This window comes from Tachyglossus aculeatus, chromosome 3, assembly GCF_015852505.1.
Source record: "Tachyglossus aculeatus isolate mTacAcu1 chromosome 3, mTacAcu1.pri, whole genome shotgun sequence".
Lineage (NCBI taxonomy): Eukaryota > Metazoa > Chordata > Mammalia > Monotremata > Tachyglossidae > Tachyglossus > Tachyglossus aculeatus.
This window is the reverse complement of record NC_052068.1, coordinates 71153564-71161111: the sequence shown is the minus strand read 5'-3', so window position 1 is coordinate 71161111 and position 7548 is coordinate 71153564.

Below are 7548 nucleotides of genomic sequence, written 5' to 3'. Positions count from 1 at the left end.
TACTAAGCCCTTGGGAAGTACAAGTTGGCAACATATAGAGACGGTCCCTACCCAACAACGGGCTCACAGTCTAGAAACACCAGCTGGACTGGGGTCACTGTCATTGCCTCCCTATACCCACCTCTGTGAAAGGCCTGGCCTCCTCTAACCCTGACTGCCCACTAGAGAAGCAGTGTGGCCTGGTGGAAAGAACAGAGGACTGGGTGTCAGGACACCTGGGTTCCAATCCCAGCTCCACCATTGCCTGCTGTGTGACTCTGGGCAAGTCACTTACCTTCTCTGCGCCTCCATCTCCTCATAGGCAAAAATGGGTTCACGTTACCAGTTACTGTGTGCAGAGCGCTGTACTAAGCACTTGGGAGAGTACAAGTTTGCAACATATAGAGACAGTCCCTACCCAACAGTGGGCTCACAGTCTAAAAGACATCATCTAAAAGACAATAAAGAGATGCATTCCCCACCCACATCTCTAAATATAAATATGAGTAGCAGCATCATCATCAATTGTATTTTTTGAGCGTTTACTGTGTGCAGAGCACTGTACTAAGCACTTGGGAAGTACAAGTTGGCAACATATAGAGACAGTCCCTACCCAACAGTGGGCTCACAGTATAAAAGACATCGTCTAAAAGACAATAAAGAGACGCATTCCCCGCCCACATCTCTAAATATAAATATGAGAAGCAGCGTGGTTCAGTGGAAAGAGCCCGGGCTTTGGAGTCAGAGGTCGTGGGTTCAAATCCCGGCTCCACCACTTGTCAGCTGTGTGACTGTGGGCAAGTCACTTCACTTCTCTGGGCCTCAGTTCCCTCATCTGTAAAATGGGGATGTAGACTGTGAGCCCCCTGTGGGACAAGGAAGCCCCTTCCTTCCTCTCCCCCTCGTCCCCCTCTCCATCCCCCCCATCTTACCTCCTTCCCTTCCCCACAGCACCTGTATATATGTATATATGTTTGTACATATCTATTACTCTATTTATTTATTTATTTATTTTACTTGTACATGTCCATTCTATTTATTTTATTTTGTTAGTATGTTTGGTTTTGTTCTCTGTCTCCCCCTTTTAGACTGTGAGCCCACTGTTGGGTAGGGACTGTCTCTATATGTTGCCAATTTGTACTTCTCAAGCGCTTAGTACAGTGCTCTGCACACAGTAAGCGCTCAATAAATACGATTGATGATGATGATGATGTTGACAACCTGATCACCTTGGAACCTCCCCAGCGCTTAGAACAGTGCTTTGCACATAGTAAGCGCTTAATAAATGCCATTATTATTATTATTATTATATGAATGTCAACTTTGAATAAACCTTAGCCCCAACTGAACCTGCAAAAAGCTTCCCTTTGGTCCACTGGGTAAAGTTGAACACCTAATTTTAAAAATTCTGCCTGAATGTGGAATATCTGGGGTTTCGCCTGGGCTTGCTTCGCCCCTCTCTGCTGCCCTCTTGTGGCCATCTGTGGAACTACCAGTGGCCCTGGAACCATGACGTCCTTCTAACTGGCTTTTTAGGGGATGGGAGAATTTAATAATGATAATGATAATAATAATAATAATAAATAATAATAATAATAATAATAATAGACTGTCTCTATATGTTGCCAATTTGTACTTCCCAAGCGCTTAGTACAGTGCTCTGCACATAGTAAGCGCTCAATAAATATGATTGATGATGATGATGATAATAATAATAATAATAATAACATGTATTAAGCGCTTACTATGTGCAAAGCACTGTTCTAAGCGCTGGGGAGGTTACAAGGTGATCAGGTTGTCCCACGGGGGGCTCACGGTCTTCATCCCCATTTGACAGATGAGGGAACTGAGGCCCAGGGAAGTGAAGTGACTTGCCCAAAGTCACACAGCTGACAAGTGTTAGGAGGAGCAGCGTGGCTCAGTGGAAAGAGCCCGGGCTTTGGAGTCAGAGGTCATGGGTTCAAATCCCGGCTCCGCCAACTGTCAGCTGTGTGACTTTGGGCAAGTCACTTCACTTCTCTGGGCCTCAGTTACCTCATCTGTGAAATGGGGATTAAGACTGTGAGCCCCCTTTGGGACAACCTGATCACCTTGTAACCTCCCCAGCGCTTAGAACAGTGCTTTGCACATAGTAAGCGCCTAATAAATGCCATTATTAAGTGGCGGAGCCGGGATTTGAACCCATGACCCCTGACTCCAAAGCCTGGGCTCTTTCCGCTGAGCCACGCTGCTTCTCTCCCATTGCCAATTCTTGTGCCGTCTGAGCTGGACTTGCTTTCTAGTGTGGTCACTGACTGCACTAACTAAAAAAGGACACCCTTCTGCCAACCTGGAAGCAACACATGTGACTTTAATATTACTTTCAAGTAATAGACAGTCATTCTCCCCACCTTCAAAGCCTTACTGAAGGCACATCTCCTCCAAGAGGCCTTCGCACACTAAGCTCCACTTTTCCTCATCTCCCACCCCCTTCTTCGTCGCCCTGTCTTGCTCCCTTTGTCCTTTTCCCCCTCCCAGCCCCACAGCACTTAATGTACATATCCATAATTTTCTTTATTTGTATTGATATCTGTCTCCCTCCCTCTAGACTCTAAGCTCTTTGGTGGGCAGGGAATGTCACTGTTTATTGTTGCACTGTACTTTCCCAAGCGCTTAGTACAGGGCTCTGCTCACAGTAAGCGCTCCAGAAATATGACTGATTGAATGAATGAATCATCATCGTCATCAATCGTATTTATTGAGCGCTTACTAGGTGCAGAGCACTGTACTAAGCGCTTGGGAAGTACAAATTGGCAACAATTTGAATGAATGTAATGGTGTCATCATAACACCCAGAACGGTTCTTCGTGAAAGCGAGCAGAACCTTTCGAATTGCTGAGTGTGCCTCCCGGCAGAACCCTGATCCTTCCCAATGCTGCACTGTCGATAAGTCCTCCTCCTGGGTCCCTGAAAGCATGAGCTGAGGAGGAACCGGGTTGGGTTTTTAAAATAAAAAATACCCGATTTCAAAAAGTACCCCATGTGGTTTCCATGCTAGTCGAGGGACACAGCCTGGCTGCAACTGGACCACAAACCACCCCACCCACTGTCCCCATGTCTGATGGGCTGGGCCTTACTCCGTTGGGTTTCCTTGGGAGGTAAAATCCCAAGGTTTTAACTGCACCAAGCTGGACCTGTAGCCTACCTCAGCCAAGGAGGTCCCAAGCTAAGCCTCCTGAGGTTCGGAAGTCTCCAGGCTCTCAAACGTCTCGCTCTTCTGGAGAGGGTTCCCAGCGAGAGCTGCAGTTAGGATGACTCTGGGCTGGAAGAGGCACGGACAGGGGATAATAATAACAATAATCATAACAGTATCAGTTAAGAGTTTACCATGTGCCAGGCATTCATTCATTCATTCATTCATTCAATCGTATTTATTGAGCGCTTACTGTGTGCAGAGCACTGTACTAAGCGCTTGGGAAGTACAAGTCGGCAACATATAGAGACGGTCCCTACCCAACAACCCTACCCTACTTCACCCAACAACGGGCTCACAGTCTACTGAGGTGGATACAAGCAAATAATATTTCCCTTGTCCCATTTGATTCTCTGAGCTAGAATCTAGGATCTGAGGGTTTTTCAAATTCCATTTAGCTCGAGGCTGACCTTGTGTGCTCCCTTCCTGGCATGGTCCCTCTCTCAGAAACTCTGGCTTTAACATCAACTCCTCAACATGAATGAAGAGAAGAAAGAGAAGTACAGAGAAGCAGCGTGGCTCAGTGGAAAGAGCACGGGCTTGGGAATCAGAGGTTATGGGCTCAAATCCTGGCTCCACCACTTGTCAGCTGTGTGGCCTTGGGCAAGCCACTTAACTTCTCTGTGTCTCAGTTACCTCATCTGTAAAATGGGGAATAAGACTGTGAGCCCCACGTGGGACAACCTGTTAACCTTGTATCCCCCAGTGCTTAGAACAGTGCTTGGCACATAGTAAGTGCTTAACAAATACCATCATTGTTATTATTATTATGGAAAGCAGAGGGGCCTCGTGGATAGAACACGGGCCTGGAGGTTAGAATGAGCTGGGTTCTAACCCCGAGTTCCCCCCTTGTCTGTTGTGTGACTCAGGGCAAGCCGCTTAACTTCTCTGTGCCTCATTTACCTCATCTGTAAAATGGGGATTAAGACTGTGAGCTCCATGTGGAACAGGGACTGTGTCCAACCTGATTAGCTTGTACCCATCCTAGTGCTTAGTATGGCGCCTGGCATATAGCAAGTGCTTAACAAATACGAATTTTTTAAAAACAAATTTAATCAAGATGCATCCCTCCCTGCGCCCCCACCTTCTTTTTAAGCCCCTTCCTGCACCCCCCTTCCCCATCCCAATACAGGCTCAGCAAGGCTGGGGCCTCCAGCCTCCTTCCTAGAGGTTTACCTATCTGGCAGCCGCTTGATGCCAAGGAATTGCCAATGCCTCCAAAGCTGCCAACTTGGAATCAACTGTCTCATTCCTGGTTCGGTTCAGCTCTAGAGACGTTATAGTCTGGTCCGGCGGGAAGAGCATGGTTCTGGCAATCAGGAGACTAATCCCAGTTTCAGTCTTTGGCTGGATAACGTGAGCCAAGACAGCACACACACACTTCACACCCTGTCCGCCTATTTGCTTGTTGCAGCTACTGCCCCAGAGGGAACATGTCTGGCAGGGATGAAAGAGTGTGAGCGGCAATGCCCAAATCACCAGTTCCATAATCAATTCCTCTGGACGCAGCTTTTCAAGGCTTGAAGCTCTTCCCCAGCAGGAACACGTCTGGCAGGGACAAGAGAATGTGAGTGGCAATGCCCAAGTCATCATCATCATCATCAATCGTATTTACGGAGCACTTACTGTGTGCAGAGCACTGTACTAAGCGCTTGGGAAGTACAAGTTGGCAACATATAGAGACAGTCCCTACCCAACAGTGGGCTCTTTCTATAATCAATTCCTCTGAAGCAGCCTTGTGGTCCTGAAGTCTGTAGTCCTGGTCAGGAGACCCCATCCATCCGGAGATGTTATGGTGAACATTACGGGCTATTAACCCCTAGAGGCTGGACCTCTGTACCCCAGATCAGTAAAGGAAAGCCCTGCAGCTTTGCAGGAAGGGCCTGCCCATTGGGGCAACAGAGAGACAAACAACCTAGTTCCCCAAAGGAGACATCTTTCTCTAATAATAATAATAATTATAGCATTTATTAAGTGCTTACTATGTGCCAAGCACTGTTCTAAGCGCTGGGGAGGTTACAAGGTGATCAGGTTGTCCCACGGGGGGCTCGCAGTCTTCATCCCCATTTTACAGATGAGGGAACTAGAGAAGTGAAGTGACTTGCCCAAAGTCACACAGCTGACAAGTGGTGGAGCTGGGATTTGAACCCACGACCTCTGACTCCAATCAATCAATCAATCGTATTTATTGAGCGCTTACTGTGTGCAGAGCACTGTACTAAGCACTTGGGAAGTACAAGCTGGCAACATATAGAGACAGTCCCTACCCAACAGTGGGCTCACAGTCTAGAAGGGGGAGACAGAAAACAAAACCAAACATACTAACAAAATAAAATAAATAGAATAGATAGGTACAAGTAAAATAAATGAATAAATAGGGTAATAAATATGTACAAACATATATATATATACAGGTGCTGTGGGGAAGGGAAGGAGGGAAGATGCAGGGGATGGAGAGGGGAACGAGGGGGAGAGGAAGGAAGGGGCTCAGTCTGGGAAGGCCTCCTGGAGGAGATGAGCTCTCAGTAGGGCCTTGAAGGGAGGAAGAGAGCTAGCTTGGCCGATGGGCAGAGGGAGGGCATTCCAGGCCCGGGGGAAGACGTGGGCCGGGGGTCGATGGCGGGACAGGAAGGCTGAGTAGCTGCGAATGAGGTTGTCGTTAATGTAACTTGGTGATAACAAGGGCCTTTTTCCCGGGGTGGGGGTGGGGGGAGTCAGTCAGGACCGGACCGGGAAGGGAGGTTGGGAGGCACTGTAATGAAGGTCGCCTAAGTGGGTGGGGGTGGAAGCCTGGGCTCTTTCCACTGAGCCATGGAGGGGGGATTTTGAGGTCCAGCTGCCACCCCGTTCAAGGAGACTATCCAGAGCCCTCGTAGAGCAGCCAAGGGTCCTAAGATGCCAGGTGAATGGGCCGTCCACCGCCCAAACGGTCGGCTTCCTGCTGAACAAGATGGTTCAGGAGGAGGCTCATCGTGGGCAGAAAACTTGTCTCCCAAGTGCTTAGTATGGTGCTCCGCACACAGTAAGCACTCAATAAGTACCTCTGATTAAACAAGATTGATTGAGGCCCACAGCTACCTCTCCGAGGCAGCAGCAGGAGCCGATTGTTGCCATCGTGGTCCAAACTGCCCCGGGATCTGGCCCGCTTCCAGGAAGGAGACCCCAGAAGTACAGCCCCCAGGACGATCCCCTGACCACCCCTCAGTCAGTCCACTTTGGCAGCAGTGGTCCATTCCAGCTCCTGAGGTGCCCGGACCAGCTGATGATCATGGGCAGGGGCAGGTGGAGTGGGGTTGGGAGGACAGGGTCAGGGGTAGAGCGGGAACCTCTTCCATCTTATTTTCAGCAAAATCCCCCTGAGTTGGGTCTGAAAAATAAACTTCTCCCAGTCTGATTACCGAAAGAGGCAGCCTGCTTTAGGCCCTCACTTTCCTCATACACCAGGGGAATAAATTCTCTCCATGACCCCAGTCTTGCTGTAACATATGATTTTAATGTGTTTTATCTGGCCAACAGAATGAATTCGCATTATCTTGAGAAGCAGTGTGGTCTTGCGGAAAGAAGACAGAACTGGGAGGCAGGGGACCTAGGTTCTAATCCTAGCTCTGCCACCGGCCTGCTGTATGACCTTGGACAAGTCGCTTAACTTCTATGAGGCTCAATCTCCTCTGCTGCAAAATGGGGAAAAAATAGCTGTTCTCCCTGTCCCATGTGGGACAGGGACTCTGATCTGATTGCATTGTATCTCGCCCAGTGTTTAACATAGGGATTGGCAAATAGTAAACCCTTAACAAACGCCACAATTATTATTATTTGAGTCAACTCGTATGTTGAAGAAAATGATTTCTGTTACAACTGAAGGTCATTGGTGTAAAAACTGCCAACCTGGCTTAATCATTAAGCGGTGCCTCATTTTCAGATGAAGTCTCTTGATTCATGAAATTGGATTTTCATGATTTCCTAACCCGCCCTATCCCTCCAGCAAGCAGCCCGGTCTCAGATGAGTGAAGCAAGAGTGGATCTTGCAGGGAGGTCTTCAAACAAAGGACATCTATCCCTCCTTTCCCTCTCTGAATGTATGTGGTTTGAGAGTAACGTCTGCAAGGCCAGGAAAACCAAATGTTGCTTTTCCTGACTGTTCCTTCCTCTCTTTCCCTTATCTCAGAAATCCCCAGAAGGCTTCCTCACCCATTCATATGATCATATTTATTGAGCACTTACTGTGTGCAGAACACTGTACTAAGCACTTGGGAGAGTACAATATAACAAGATAGCAGATATATTCCCTGCCCGCAATGAGCTTACAGTCTAAAGGGGGAGACAGACATTAATATACA